At 43.4% G+C, this 17,057-nt stretch overlaps 1 non-coding gene across 1 annotated transcript; it reads left to right on the plus strand.

The window, feature by feature from the left end:
- The first annotated feature begins 7,370 nt into the window (after window positions 1–7,370).
- LOC112879187 lies at window positions 7,371–7,477 on the plus strand. Its single transcript, XR_003226009.1, has one exon. It is a non-coding gene; the product is annotated as a small nucleolar RNA R71 (small nucleolar RNA).
- Window positions 7,478–17,057: the final 9,580 nt, after the last annotated feature.

Below are 17,057 nucleotides of genomic sequence, written 5' to 3' on the forward strand. Positions count from 1 at the left end.
ATGAGCAAAGGGTAATTATAATCTGCTGTAGGATGGCTGTGGCGTGCGCTGCTACAGTGTGCGCGGAGGCTACAGCATGGCAGGTCAACATTGCCCCTTCGCCTGTCAGCGGGAATTGACCCAACAGTGACGGCACGTCTTCCACTATGCATGTCACCGGCAGCAGACCCTATGCAGGCGAGATGGCACATGACCATATCCTGGTAGAGGATACGCACGGGAGCCAAAGAGGAAGATTTCCGAATCTGTAGCATTTAAGGCTCCAATGTGTACATTATTTAATATATCGCCTTGAGACCATAAAAGGGAGAGCGCGCACGTTAGAACGAAAGTTTTCTCAAGTTTCACGAACACACAAGATTCACAAGCTCAGGCAATACAACACATAGTGGACGTAGGGTTTTACGCTCCGGCGGCCTGAACCACTCTAAATCCCTTGTGTGCTTTTCGTGTTCATACGCCTCTTGATCTAGCGTTCCTTGGCCTCCCCAAACTCATCCTAAACTAGGATTAGGCGGGTGCATTCTGCCACCCGGCTGGAGAAATCCTCCGACAGAGGCTATTGATCCTATGACTGCTGCTGCGGGCTACAAATCTATTCTTGTGCAGCGTGTGTTGAGTACACAGCTTGAGCATGAGCCGGAGAAGCTACAACGCCATAATTTGTTCAACATGTTCCGCATTGTCAAGGATTGTCATCTTCGTACAATAATTGATAGTGGGAGCTGCAACAACTTGGTTATTTCGGATTTGGTCATCCAACATGCTCATCCCATACCTTATCACCTCGAATGGTTTAACACTAGTGGTAAGGCAAAGGTATCTTGATCAGGAAGAATACACTTTTTTATTGGTTCACATCATGATTATGCTGATTTTGATGTTATGCCTATGCAAGCATGTTCTCTTTTATTAGGCCGTCCACGGGAATATGATACTGATGCTTTGCACCATGGTAGAACTAATACATATACTTTGATGTATAAGGGCAAGAAAATTGTTTTATATACATATACTTTGATGTATAAGGGCAAGAAAATTGTTTTACTTCCTTTGAAACCTGCTGAAATTGTGAAATATGACAAAGAGCTTGCTGAAATTTCTAAGAATGATCATGCTTTAGACCCACCTATTGCTACATCCCAACAGATTAAGTTGAAAGGAGGTCCTTTACTGCTAAGACATCTCTTAATGCTGAAAATTATGTTGATGCAATGCCATGCCATACCATGCTTTGCAAACATGTTTCGTTTTCACATGATCCTACTATGTCTAGCAAATTGCATGCTGTTGTCACTAACCTTTTGTAGGAGTTTGATGGTGGGATGGAGTCGAGGATGACTCGAATTCAAGAAGGGAATGATGATGAGGACATCACCATGCTGGATACACCCAAGATTTGATCTTCTACGAGTTACAAGTTGTCTCCAACTTGGTCCTCACGTCCGGCTCAGACTCAGCCGACTACCCTGAATGGAAACACTGATATCTCCTTTATACGATGTCAAAACAAGACATTCTTTGATGCGTTGGAAACAAGACAACAAAATCTTTCTTTTGGTTCTAGTCCGAGCTCTAGAAGATTCGTGGATCATTCTGTGTGACCACGACAAGGTGCTGCGTCACCAATTTTGGGCCAAGTCAGCCTTGTATTGTGTTGGGCCTTAAGCCCAGGTCGAGGATGCCCCAAACTGGTTGCCCTCAACCCCAGGATGTTTCCCCTTTGGTATAAAATCAGTAGTAGCTGCCACATTAGGGTTTGAGGTTTTGTTTAGTTCTAGTTTTCCATCAAGAAACAAATCTCTTTCATTGTAACTGTGACGTCGAGTCCTTTTGCTGCGCATCATGGCCCCCATTCTTGTTCTTCACCACTATGGTGATTAGTCCTTTTGCGATCAGAGCTTGAACCCCATACTTGTCTTTGCTTCATACACATCCGCAATTTCAGATTGCGCGCTTATACTTTCTTGCTTGTGTTCTTCGATTCGCTTGCAGGGAAAAGCCTTTTTGGCGAGGTCAATCGAGTTGTGCTTGGTTGATAACCAACGGAGCAGTGGTGTAACGGTTGCAGGGGTTCGAATCATGCCTGATTAGAAACTCGGATCGCCACGTCGAGTTCTCCACCAATCGAATCTATCTTACCTATCGGAAGATCGGGCCAGTGCTACATCAAGTAGGGTCCCTAATCTTCACCGTACTCAGTGCTCCCTGAGCTTCTTGAGCTTGTTCTTTGTAGCAATCCACATGGTGCCTACAAAAGATTAGTGCGCACACAAAATACCCGAAGGACAAAACAAAAATTCGTTAGTCGCCAGTTGTCCTTGTGGGGAATTAACCACCACAAACGTTCGTCATTCAAGCACGCCCAAGCTTTCTTCAAAGAGGGAAAATATTTTTTTGGCTAAGCAGAAGTTAGCACTAATTTTTTTCTAGTTATTAGCTACTACTTTATTCTATTTTTGGTGGGTAAGCTGGCACTAAGTACCTTTGCCTAATTACCTCCAAGAGCTTAATTGAGCAAGGATACATAGGAAGAGAGAAGAGAAACTCGAATTCATAGAGATGCCTGTGTACCTGAGCTAAGAGTGCGAGGATGAACATTGCGGGTGTCGGATTTTATAGGCACACGTAGGAGGCAGGCTGGCCGGCCTAGGCCAGGCTGGTGGGCTCATGAACGGCGCCGGGAGCTCCACCTCGTCTTCCTGAGCGTAGACTTGTAGGTGATAATGCCGTGTTTGGTGGCGATGGGACGGCACCGGCGAGGGGGAGGCTGACCGGCTATGATGGGGCCGGTCGGCCTGGTGGTGCACCTCCTCTCACTCTGCTTTGTCCTGTACGCTCCTTGTTCATCATGTCTCATTCCTGCATGAGCACTCAAGCAAGAATGTTGCATGATGGGACGTGAACGGTGCAAAGGGAGCATAATCACCCATGATGGGGTTAAATGGCTTGCGCATGCATGTTCACGGGTGTTTCCCTCTCTGATTGAAGTTCTTGTCCTTTTTGCTCTTCCCTACAGCTGCACACTAGCCAGCGGTTGACAAGTGGGGCTGGCCGGCCTAGGTGGGGCCAGCCGGACTGCAAACTGGCCAAAAATTTTTGATCTTTTTTATGCAGTGCACTTGAAATATAAGTTCAAAAAATAAAAATGCACTTTGCAGAAATTTAAACATGCTATGATGAAGTTGAAATAAATTATGCATGGAAGTAAATACAAAGAATGGATAACAACCATGTTACCTCATAGCAAGAGCTCGGGTTTTGAGTACGGAGCAGAACTCTCCATACTTTGGGTTCAATTATCATCATCAGATGGGGTTGTCGTCGGTGATGACACTTTCCTTTGCAACACTTTCTTTGTGGGCTTGCTTGTTTCAATCTCTTTCTTCTCGAGCACTAGAAATTTCTGACGCTGGATTCTTTGCTTCATGTTCCACTGGTTATGCTCCTTGATCTCCTCTTGAATCCTCAAACTTTCCACAAATTCGATGAGGACTTCGATGGATGGGGTTGATGGCTTCTCCGGCTCTTTCTCAGATTTCTTCTTCCGGTTAAAAGTTTTAACCTGTGAGCATTGTTCGACCTTTGGTCTGAAGGCAAATCTTTCCTTCTGCCCATTAATGTTGAGCTGGATTTCTCCGGCTCCCACATCAATGTGTGCATTCGCTGTGCTCAAGAACAGCCTTCCCAGGATGAGAGGGGTCTTGGTGTCGACTTCCATGTCGAGGACAACGAAATCAACAGGGACAAAAAAGTTTTGGATTTTAACCAGAATATTTTCAGCAATCCACATGGGATAACGAACCGATTGGTCCGCTAGCTGCAAACACATGGCAGTAGGAACAAGCGCATGATGGTTAAGTTTATCATAAACTACCTTTGGCATGACGCTAATTCTTGCTCCCAGATCACAAAGAGCGTCTTTGAAGTGTTGGGCTCCAATTGAACAAGCGATGGTGGGGTATCCTATCACACCCGGTTTTAAGGACAAAACCGAATGCATTACTATATGTATGTCAGGATCAAGTTCCATACATATAGTGACTTCATCACTGAATAATCAGCAACAGTATCACGAAAAGAGAATTAAAAGACTATAAAGATTATCAGAGTTATAAAGCTTATCTTGGAAACAAAGACTCCAAACTTCACAGGCAATCGACCAGGGGTTGCGTAGGCCTAGAACTCAGCCATCATCTTCAAAAGACTTCACATCACTTTCTCCTCTGAGCAGCAATTATAACAAGCGTGTGTACACTTATGGTTGGTACTTAGCAAGTGTTGGAAATTATATGACATGAAGGCCAAAAGCAAGGAAAGGCTGACTGGCTTACTGCAATAAGCAATTTTAGTTGGTCAAGTTTTATTAGCACCTGATTATTAAGGTATAAGTTCATACCAAAACCCACATTAAAAGAGAGAGAACAGATACAGCATAAGCATAACCATAACCATAAACATGGTTCACGATTTAATTCATCTTCAAGTTCATTAATCATGTGAGGGTCCAATCCGCTCTTAACCGTGAGCATAGCTGATATATCACTTTTCACTCTGCAGAGGTTGTACATTTTACCCAGAATTCGTCGAGCGCCCAGGCCTGCCTCGCGCGAGAGCGTCGCCGCCCCTGGCCCCCTACGCGCCTTGGCCCTGCCCCCTTGAAGCCACGCTCCCCCCTGCTGTCCGCCCCTGCCCAGCATCGCTGCATAGGAACAGAGGCTGGGCAGAACTGCCACCGCAACTTCTCCGGCGAAATTCGGCCACCACGACGCATCTCTGCTACAAGTAAGGTATGGAATCGAATCCCCTCATCGTCCTCTTTCTTTTGCCCCGCTCCTCGCGATCTCCCGTGCCCCAGAACATCAGGAATTTGCAAAACAGTAGCTGCCGGCCACCATGCCTGTGCTGTGAAGCTTTCACAAATTAGCCCTCGGAGAAATCTGTAATTATCGTGTATTTTTCTGTGTCTTGCAAACTTCGCAGAAAACCCTGTAGATCTATTGCATCTTTTTAACCCAGCCCCACCTGTGGTATTTTTCAGATCTAACCCTACTTTTCCTAATTTGCGAGCACTATTTTTGTGTCTTGCAAATCTTCCTTGCTAGCCCCTGAAATCTATAGTTAATCACGTATAGGTCCTTGCAACCTTGTTTCATGCGTAGTTTCCGAGTTTTAGATCCGTTCCGGTCCGTTCTTTTTGCGTTAGTCTTCTAAAACCCTAAGCTATCATTTTGTAGCTTTGTTGTACCATAGTTCCTGTTATTAAAATTAAATATTAATTTAATTTGAATAATATCCTCTCATCTAGTTTTCCCAATTAAAATCCAATTAGATCTATACTCCAATTTTCGTAATTAATGTTAACTTGATTGATATCAACTTAAATGTGTTTATAATTTAATTTGTTTACTTCAACACAAACCAAAAAGTTTGATGTTTAGATGCTCTCACTAGTTTCTTTTCTAATTAATTGTTTAATTAGGATAAATTGTACATAGACAATTATATATAAAATTTGACTACGTTGTACCTCATCTTTATAAATGCAAATATAATACGAATTAATTATAATTAGGGATATTCTCTTTTGAATATCTTTTATATTAGTTTTCTAAATTAAATTAAATGAAGCTTATAGTTCTTTTTTCTCTTTATAACATAAATCTTCCGATAGCTGTTTCTTTTCTATAGTAGCTCCGTTTTCCGTGTTTCTTTCATTCTCGTGACCATAGCAGCGAGCCCTATTCTTTTGTACGCTCTTTTAAAGCTTTCTTTTTGTTTGGTGTATCTGTTCTTAGTTGTTCTTAAAGACTAGGCATATCCGTAATTAGGATACACCAAATAAAAGGAAAGCTTTAAAAGAGCGTACAAAAGGATACGGCTCGCTGCTACGGTCACGAGAATGAAAGAAATGCGGAAAATGGAGCTACGATAGAAAGGAAAGAGCTATCGAAAGATTTATGTTATAAATAGAGCTAGGATAGAAAAGAAAAACTCTGGAGATAATTTGGGACATGAGAAATCCAAATAAAATACTTAGAATTTGAGAAAAAGATTTTAGAACTTTCCAATAAATGGATTTAGCTCTATGGAAAAAGAGAATAGTTGCCAGAAAAATCTGGAAAATTCTTAAAAAAAACCCTAAAGATGGATAAACACATTGTAAAAGACATTCACATCCTAAAATTGAATATTTTAGGGTGTGACACATCCTGGGTCTTTCTTCTTCTCAAGGAGAGGATCAAGTATAGCTGCGCTACAAAAGTCCTCCATAAGTTGAACAACCTCAGTGTTTGCCAAAGTCTTCTTGTTTCCAAGGATATCCTTGATATACTTGGCAGATGTAGGAACTTGCACAGCATCAAGAAACGGTATATTGTCATAGAGCTTCTTAATTAGCTCGACGAACTTGCCGAATTGCTCATCGGCCATTGGCCTCCTTCTCCGTTCTTGAAATGGTAAGGCGGTTGTATTGTGGTACTCTCGAGAAGCCCTTGGGACTTCCTCGGTTTCTCCCTGGGTAGTTGTGGTGTTGGATTCTTCGGCCTCCTCCTGCACTTCATCTTCAGCTTCAGCATCCCTAGCGGTTACGGTCTTCAACCATGTACCTGCATCCTACGGATAGGGTGGATCTCGCGTGGACTTTCCAGTCTGCGTAATCACCGCGTTCACACTTTCCTTGGGGTTCACTTCCAGTTGCCCGGATAGCTTTCCCGAGTTATGGTTAGGGCAAGATTAGGCCAGCTGAACTACTTGGTTTGAATCTCAGCTAATTTTTAATAACAAAGTTAAACCCCTCTAGCTGTGTAGCCAAAGACTCCTAAATTTGATCATTAGCTTGAAATTTCTTGCTAATGATACCATTAATTTGTTTTTGGCCATACACTAGGTCTTTTAATGAAGGCTAAAAATTGTTATTAAAGTTGTTACCTTGCTGTTGGCCAAAGGGGAGGTTGGGCTTGGAGTTCCATCCTTGCTGAGGACGGTAGCCTAAGTTATTGGGATTATCGTTCACAATGAAGTTCACATCCTCTTGAGTCATCGGGCAACTGTTGCTCGAGTGCCCAATATCGCCACTTGTCTCACATGTGATGTGAGACTCCATGATCTGGTTGACCTCCTAGTGCAGAGATTCCTAATTTTCATGAGAAGATCCATCTTGGCTGCCAGCATATCTACACCATCAATTTGGTGTACTCCTTTGCCTATCTCCCTTCCAACTTTGGTTGGAGGCAATCTAAAGATTGATGAGCGCCTTAGCCCTTGCAACGTCGAGGGAGAGAAATGCTCCTCCTGCTGCTGCATCTATGTGGTCTTGCGCTTGCTGACTCAGGCCATGGAAGAAGTTCTGGATGATCAGCCACTCTTCCATGCCGTGGTGTGGGCATGCTGCGATATATTCCTAGAGTCGATCCCAAGCTTCCGGGATGGTTTCATCCTGGAGTTGTTGAAAATTGGAAATCCTATTCCGAAGGGTGTTGGTCTTGCCCACCGGAAGTACTTGGCCAGGAATGCATTAGAGCAGGCATCCATGTGGTGAATGCATTCTTGTTGGTGTAGAACCATGTCTTTTCTTTCCCAAGCAGAGAGATTGGGAACAGACAAAGATGAATATTTTCCATTGTAGTGCCTCTAGGGTTGATTGTGCTGCTCACTTTCAAGAAGTTCTGAAGATGAGTATTGGCATCCTCTGATGCCTTACCACAGAAAGGACTTGCTTAGACCATGTTGACAAGCCTAATCTTCAGCTCAAAGCCTTCATTGCCTTGGTCGGTGTTCAGTCTAGTAGCGATATGCCTGCTGGACAGGGCTAAGAATTGACAGAGAGTCTTCTGAGCCATGAGTGATGAAGTTGGTGTTGTCGAACCTTGACCTAACGAAAGCCTTTTCCGAGGTGGGATGACTCTACGTACGACAATTCACCCAATTCTTTCTGGATTCGGGTTGAAGTTGTATGGTAGATCAAAACCGATCATATACTCCTCTGCATATATCACAAAGAGCAGAGAGCAATGGTAAGCCCGCTAAAATTAGTGGTGATAAATCAGTAAATTTATCAAACTATTCAACGATATCTTTAGCACCAAATTGCCTCCCCAGCAACAGTGCTAGAAATGCTTGTTGGTGTTTCTCATGCCCAATAGAACATGTATTCTGCAAGCGCACAGAATTCACCGCTATAGCACTTCACCTTGGAGTATTCCAAGGTATCGTAAATTTCCATGAGAAAGCACTATAGTTCTATAGAGTATTGAATGAACGAATGATAAAATCTTACTGGATAAATCAACAGAACAGTTTAGTGGGGGTAAGCCAGGTAAGATATAATAAGATGAATGGCCACGCAATGACCGTTTGACACAAGAGACTCTAAACCTTAGAGCGGTAAGCAGCTGGGAGGACAACGAGTGAGAAAGACTCCTAAAACACTTCTAAACTAATGAGCTAGCCTCGCTAGATTAAACCTTACTTCTAACTGGTTATCGGGAACCAAGAGCTTACTTTAGCGGCTGGAAGAGGAAGGACTGCAGAAAGGTGTGAGAGCGGAGTCCAATGGCAACCTGCTACCACTGCTATGAAAGCACCTAAACGTGGTGGACTACATGGGATGGACAGGGCTGTCACCACCTGCCACCTACCACACTGTTCCGTGGGGTGGAAAACACTTCCTATCTAACACTAAGCCAGACACCACGTCTGCACTTGGTGTTAGGATTTCTCTTGAGGCCTTCAAGAGAAATCTCTCTCAACCTAGGGACCTGACTTGAGCTCCCTAGACCGAGGGAGAAAACCCGTAAGATCTCGAAAAAAATAAGGAAGATAACAAAGCCTAAGCTAGAGGATAGAACTTCTGCACACAAGCTGAATAACTTGGAAATATAAATAAATATGAAAAGTAAAGGTGACTCGATAAGATAAGGAAGATAACTTAAATTGATAAATGTCAAAGGAAAGATACAAGAGCTTATACCAGACTTCCGATGACGACTCCGGAATCCCGAGACAAGCTCGACTTGACTCTAAGTCCCAGACTACTAAACCTAACTCTAGAAAGTGAAATGAATGAGAACTCCTTTGTGTGTGTTACTAGTGATGGGTGACCCTCTATTTATAGCTCTCGCAGGTCGGTGCTGAGGTTGATGCTTAGCTTGGATGCCACTTCATCGGTTGAGGTAACTTCCACACAAAGTTGAGCTCGAGAGGCTGCAAAGTGGGGCTAGCCGGCCTCTCCCAAGCTAGCAGGCTTGGGATTTGTGCCACTTGGCACCACCCTTTTCCAGGATGTCCCTGATGCTCTCCTGGTGTCGGTGGCATTTGCGTTGGTTCGAGGTTTGACAGTAAGGGGCCGGCCAGCCTGACCTCCGCGTGTTTTGTCCCTCTATTTTTCTAACTTGATGATCAATGCTTATGCTTTGTCAAGGGAGGAGAATCTTAGGATTTTGCCCAAGTCTTGCATGCAGGTGGGCCCTTCAATCCATGGGTGAAGCCTTTCGGGTCATCTGATCAAACCAACTTCAAGTGCACGGCTTAGGATCAAGGTAAGTGTGTTTCCTTGCCCCTGAATCGATGACGTGGCGATTGGGTCCTGTGCTAGGCCGGCTGGCCTACGTGAGGCCGGTCAGCCTGGGATTTTTCCAATTGTGCCTCATTTTTTATACACAGGTCCCTGCATTCACAACTCATCCAAAACTTATGGAACTTTATTAGAATTGACAAAATATTTATGGAACATGATGCAAAGCTCTATTTATTCCCGAGAAGTTGGCAGACAAAGTGTGATTCAATGGCCGTCAACAATGATCTAAGCTTTCTTGCTAAAATCACTAGTTCTGCACTTGATTTTGACATTATCATTTCGTGCACATATTTGTGGAAACCTTAGCTCATGTCATGCTAGTTTCATGATTGTATGATCCACCATAGTGAGCTTCAAATGGTATCTTCATTGATATCATCTTATTTGGATCATGATTCATGGAACTAACTCCCTAGGCTACTAATTGTTCCCTTTGAGCTATATTGTTTTAGTAGGCCTTTTAGGTGATTTGATTCCAAAGGGGGAGAAAAGTGGAATTGAAGCAATTATGGGCAAAATTGGGGGAGAAGTAGTGGTCAAGCAAGGTTTAGAGTATAAGAAATCCAACAAATAAACCCAATACCAAATTCAAAAATTTGGGAGAAGCAAAGGGGAAACCATGGACTTAGGGGAAGGCCACATTCAAGACTGGATGGTGGTAAGCATCCAAGCAAGTGTAAGTGGTTTAATTTGTAAATTCTTGCAAATTTACACTTGCTTTGATTGTGTTGTCATCAATCACCAAAAAGGGGATATTGCAAGGAACATGGCCCCATTAGGCCATAATTGTGATTTTGGTGATTATCTGACAACATAGTTAATAGGACTAACATGTTTGTGAGCTCAAGTTTGTAGGATTTTTAGGTCCCATGGATGTAGTCCAATCCATATACAAGACAGTCCAAATCGCTGTCAAGGTGTCCAAATGACCGCAGTGATGATTTGGACAGGTGACAGCAGAAAAAGGGCAACCAGTTAAATCGACGGTCTCAGAATATAATGGGTCGGTGCATTGGTAGTTGCAACACGATCAAGTGAAGAAGAAATCAGTCGCACCGGTTGAACCAACGGTGCAATAAGAGGCGTCGGTGCATTAATCGTTTAGTTTGCCCAAGAAGTTTTTGGAGTTGAACAGCAAAAGGTTTTCAGCATCGGTTGAACCAACGGTGCGTCACTGAAATGCGTCAGTGCGATGACGCAAGCAAGCATGGTAGAGAGATCTTCAACGGCTAGTATGCAGATTCAGAGTGACCGGTTAAATTGACGGCTATGACCGGTTTAACCGACGCTTTAGGATTTTTGGTAGAAAAGCTAGCAACATCTAGGAGTGGATCTCTAGCCTATATAAGGCCTCAACCCGGGTCATTTGAGACTGCTGGAGTTCGTGAGAAGCTACCCAACTCTAAAGAAGTTCTCCAAGCCACCCAAGAGCTTATTGATCACATCCTTAGATTTAGCACAAGCTTTGAGAGTGTTAGTGCTAGAATTAGCTCTAGAGAGAGTGAGATTGTAAGACGTTACTACCTTGTGTGCTAATTCTTGAGTGAACTACAAGTTGTATCTCGGAGTGCCGGCCCCTTGGAATCTTGGTGGCTCGCCGGCAAGTCATCGACCCTTCGGCTTGGTGTGGAGCGGCGATGATAGCTTTGTGCTGGGGACGTGGAGACCCCCTTTCTTCATAGAGAAGCTCCTTAGTGGAAACGACAGCGAGGTGACCTAGGACTTAGCAAGAGCCTTGGTGGCTAATCCTTGGTGCTGAGTCAAGAAGAGTCCTAGAAGAGATTCGGTGACCCGAAAGCAATATTCTTAGTGAGTGGTTAAGCAATATGGATTAGAATGGCCTTGTGCCTACTGATACCAGGGGATAAATCTTCGTGTCGAGAGTTTGCTTCCGCTCATCCCCTTCCTTTAAGCTTCCGCATTTCTTATTGCAATCTTATGTGCCTTTACATTCTTAGTGTAGTATCTTGCTAGGATTAGTTATAGGTTGCAAAACTCTTTGGGATGAGATTTTCACACTAGTGAATCCTAGTTGCACATCTAGATAATTTGTTTTAGCTTATATTTTGTATCAACTAATTTGAGCCATAGATTAAGGTTTTAAGAATTGCCTAATTCACCCCTCCCCATCTTAGGCTACGAGCACCGATTCCTTTCAATTGAGCTATATGTTCATGAATTTATTAGTGACCCTAATGACTATGTGATCATTCAATCACCAAATTCACGATTAATAGTCTAATGGGGATATTTTCCCTACGGAGTAGCGGATAGTAGATAGCGGAAGCTGTAGTAGATGCTAAGTTTTTCAATGGTTAAATTTAAAAGTCACTCATAAATTTAAGTATGCATTTCATAAAACATGTCTCTCTATCACATTAAAAACTTTAAAAGAAAAGGTACTAACTCATAATTACTCATTAAGGATGGGCATCTAATTTCACCCAAAAGGAACTTAAGTTAATAAAGTAGAGTTTGATTCATTAGTCAATATAACATCAGCCCGTAATAGCGGCCTGATAACCCAAATAGCAGCCACTAAGTTCCAGGCCGCTACTCCACGAATGCTTAATTAGGTTGTTCCTTAAATTAAGCTGAAGTTGTTTAGTAATATTACTTAGGATTTGATCTACTCTCAAGTTATCTATTTTCTTTTGAGTTCAGTGTTCGCCCAAACGACCATCCAAACGGCATCTAAACGATAAATAATAGAGGTAAACTTTGTTGCTTAGGCGTGGTGTTTAGGCTATCACTGGTGACTAAACGGTCAAAAAAGAAGAAAACAGCCTAAACATGATAAACACAACGGAATTAAACTTTATTAGACAGGCTAAACAGCCGTTTAACACTCTGTTTAGGAAACGAGGCAAATCCATTTGCATTTTTAGGTGTATACATATTTATACATATTTTTTTACATGAACAAATATGTTTACTTATTTGTTACTTGCATAAATATATACACTTAATATTTTACATGCATGAATACATATATTTGTTAGAATAATTATCTGAAGCCATGAACATGCATATTTTGGTGATATAATACAAAACTGTTCAACACATTTAACTTTGTTTAAAAACGGTTTAAACCATCTAAAGGCTAAACAAAAAGTGACCCATTGTTTACCATTTAGCGTTTAGGATTACACTGTTAGGGTAACATCTATTGTGTTCTCACTGTTGTGTTTAACCTCCAAGCTGGATATTCCTGAGGTGGTAGATTGTAGGTGGGGTGTCGCCGAGATTAGTAACTCGAAAGTGCAAGGAACATAAGATTTAGACAAATTCAAGCCGCCGAGATCATAATACCCTACGTCATGTGTGTTGGTTTGTATTGCCTTAGGTGTTGATGATTTTCGAGGGGGTCTCTGCCCGCCCTTATATAGTCTGGGGGGATAGAGTTATATGGAAATTCTAGCCAGATACGAGCTTAGAAGTCCTACCCGAGTACTACTCGAGTAGTTTCCTTTTATTCCAACTAGTCCTACTATGGTACGAGTAGTTACAACTGATGTAGGGCGTGGACTATGTCCCATCCCTTATCCTAGAATATGTAGGCCATGTGCACACTTCCGTGGTCCCGGGTCTGATAAGCCCCCGAGCTCTTCGTAGTCAAGTACTGTGAACTTTCGAGTACTTCTGAAGGCGTCTTCGAGTTCTTCCGAACTCCAGAAGGTGTCTTACGAGTACTTCCTTGGCTGCATCGAGGTTGTGAGGCGCCCATGCCCCGAGTAGTTGTGAAGTTTTTATTTATATGGGGTGCGATGAAACTTGCACTCCATATGGAGTAGCCCCCAAGTCTTTGGTTGAATCGAATAAGGCTGGGGGTAAAATTAGTCTTGCTGTTCTTATCTTCCAAAAGTTTAAAAAATAAGCCATCGGTGACACGTGTCCCACGGCCTCCAAGCCTTGAGTCCAAATCCCAAGGTTTGGAAAAAGGATCCAAAGAATCATGGCATGGGTTGTGAAAAAAATAAGAATTTACTTTGATGGTTAAAATGAGTAAATTCATTTAGAAATTCAAAAATCCCTTTTTTGGAGAAAACATCCCTGAAAAATGGTGAAGCAAATAATTTTCCCAAATAACATGAAATTACAGCCCAAAACAAATCTTATCCTGAGATGAACTCTTCAGCTTGTGCACAGTGATACGGCAAGTTGTTTCCTGCACCTAGACCCAAGCATGGGAGCTAGACGAGCCGCCGAAAACACGCTGAGTGCCCTGTTGCACCTAGCCCCCGAGCACGGGAGCTAGACGAGCCGCTGAAGGTACACCAAGTGCCTTGTTGCGCCCAGCCCCCGAGCATGGGAGCTAGACGAGCCACCGAAGGTACGCCAAGTGCCTTGTCGCGCCCAGCCCTAGAGCATAGGAGCTAGACGAGCCACCGAAGCTACGCCGAGTAGCATAGGTACCGACCAAATCAGAGGAGATACGCCATATGGTCAACGGTGCTAGCCCCCGAGTCTAGGAGTCAGCCGAGTCACTAAGTGGTATACAGAAGCCGCGTTTTGTAACCCGAATAGGAGATGGGTACGCTCTTCCCCTAAATTGGATTCCATCCGACCTGAAAAGTCCTGGTGCATCACGAGTCGAAGTTGCGTCAAGAGCGGACTCCTCCTCGATCTCATTGGTTAGGTTAGGGAGTATGGGAGCGAGGCTAATATAAAGTACTAGTCGGGAACTAGTAAACTGAGCGTTATTGGAAGTATGGAAGCGAGACCCCTTCAGTAACATAGTGTGCTAGTCGGGAACTAGTGAACTAAGTGTTATTAGAAGCATGGGAGCGAAGCCCCTTTAGTAACATAGAGTAATAGTCAGGAACTAGTAAACTTAGCGTTATTGGAAGTATGGGAGTGAGGCCCCTTCAATAACATAGAATACTAGTCGGGAACTGGTAAAATAAGCGTTACTGAAAGTATGTGAGCGAGGACCCTTCAGTAACATAGAGTACTAGTCGGGAACTAGTAAACTGAGTGTTACTGGAAGTGTGGGAGCGAGGCCCCTTCAGTAACATAGCGTACTAGTCAGGAACTAGTAAACTGAGCGTTACTGGAAGTATGGAAGCGAGGCCCCTTCAGTAATATAGAGTACTAGTCAGGAAATAGTAAACCGAGCGTTACTGGAAGTATGGGAGTGCGCTAGCTGTCGGTGTTTAACATCCAAACCCACCGAGGGATATCCTCGAGGTGGTAGATTGTAGGTGGGTGTCGCTGAGATCAAAAACTCGAAGGTGCAAAGAACACAAGATTTAGACAGATTCGTGACGCCGAGAGCGTAATACCCTACGTCCTGTGTGGAGGTTTGTATTGCCTTAGGTGTTGATAATTTTTGAGTAATCCCTGCCCACCCTTATACAGTCTGGAGGGATAGGGTTACATAAAAATTCTAGCCAGATACGATACGAGTAGTTACAACTGATGCGGGACATGGACCATGTCCCGTCCGTTATCCTAGAATATGTACGTCATGTGCGGAGTCCCGTGGTTCCGGGTGTGACACTCGTATGACTTGAAGAGAAGTGAACTTCTTCCACAATTTGAAAAAAAAGAGGAGATCAAATTTTGTCCTCAAGAAAGACAAGAAAACCTTCTGAATATGGGTTCCCAAAATAATGTGTACCCACCCCACGCATCATATGCTCTTATTCACTCGAGAAAATTAGAGACAGGCTTACTGTACATAAATACCGGAACTTCGGGAAATGTGTACAGTACACCTCAAATATCATTGTGTAGAGCTGTGGCCTGTGGGCCGCTTCCCTCTGCTTTCTGCAAATCCGCCATGTGTGCTTCCTTTGCTTGCTGCACTAGCCGCCATGCCTGCTCCAAGACGTGGACGGTTTGGAAAGATGGACGATGCACAGTGACTCGTCAGTTTGTAGAATGGAACGATTGGAGATATCTACCGATCATTGCAAAAGGTAGGCAAACCACGAATGAAGGCGCCGCTGCTGCACATACGCATGCGTGAGTTGAGGGTGAGGCCATGCTAGATAGCTAGGCACACGGCATCGATGCCCATTTGACGAGCTAGCCGCTAGCGTGTTCGGATCGGGATGGATTGCACCTGCTGCGATTTCGGCACCGGCTCCTGCCGCAGTTGCACGTACAATATCGTCAAAGGTGCGGAAAGATTGAGCACGCCCGGCCCGGCCGGCACTACAGTAGGTATATGCGTGGCTGGATCGTCGGATGTGGAGTTGGGTTTGACAGCTGGGCGCGTCGCGATGGGTGAGCCCCTTCTTTTTCGGGCTGTCTGAGGTCTTTTTGAATCCATGGTCTAAGTAAGTCCATTAAGTGATTTAAATAGGTAGATTAAAATGTAGCTGAAGTTTAGTTCCACCTCAACTAAAATATTAGTTCTCAAAATCCACCATTTGGACTAAACTAACTAGTCCGAACTAAAGTTTCACTACTAAAGAACGTGCAATCGGTCCAGACAAAAATACCACCGTTATAGCAGCTCATAGCAGCCAATACTGATACGAGCATCAGCCATGTCCCTAGAGAGGGTTATTAGTGTCGGGTCGATACTAATGTCCGCCCAATGACCCGATACTATTTTGTGTTCTTCTTGTTTCTTTACAGCGTTCGAGAATGTTTTGTGTGGCCTACCGACCCAAAGACAGTCCTAGCTTCACCAGCTTCGATGAGATCCATCCCAGGTGGGTGGATCTAGTTTTCAAGATGCGCTTAGATGAACCGGTCCGACCGGTCTGCGCAGCGATCCATGCCTTCTAGCGCATTTGGTATGTTGATCGGATTTGGTAAGAACATCCAGTAAACCCTTTTCGGGAAGAATGACAACAACTAATTTTCCATCAGGATTTTATCAATCTAAAAGGATTTCAACTGATAACACAGGATAACAATGCAGTCTTCATTAGACAAACAGTCGAAAACGTGTTAACATTAAAACACAACAGATCTCTGTCTGGTAGCATGTTCATTCTTTAAACAAAAGACAACGATCAAGAACGCTACACCTATGGAAGAGATAAAATTCCTACTTTTTTTTAGAAAAGGGAGAGTCTCTGGCGTGGCCAACCGCATACAACTAATTTTTACAGCAATCTCAGCTCCAAACCTGATCATAAATAATAAGTAAAAGTGTACACCAACTAAAGGAAGTAACTAAAAGCAAATTCTCTTATTGCTTCCCCATCCATTGTTGGCGAAGACATCCAAATCGATAACCTCTAACGCTTTGCTTGCCAAACGGACAGTCTCCCTTGATTCCTCATGCTGCAGTAGGGATCAAAATCACAGCCAATATTCTCCCGTAAAAATAGCCTGCATAAAAGAGGTAACATACTTTTTCTCAAAAATCAAGTTATCAGTGTACACCAAATAGCATACATAAGAGCAGTAGCCCCTATAAAAATCAATAATCTATCTTTCTAGTTTATGCCAGTTAACCATGTCCAAGCATATGAGATATTGACTTAGGTGGGGTTAACACAGTAGCTATATGAAC

The sequence above is a fragment of the Panicum hallii genome, chromosome 1, assembly GCF_002211085.1.
Source record: "Panicum hallii strain FIL2 chromosome 1, PHallii_v3.1, whole genome shotgun sequence".
NCBI lineage: Eukaryota > Viridiplantae > Streptophyta > Magnoliopsida > Poales > Poaceae > Panicum > Panicum hallii.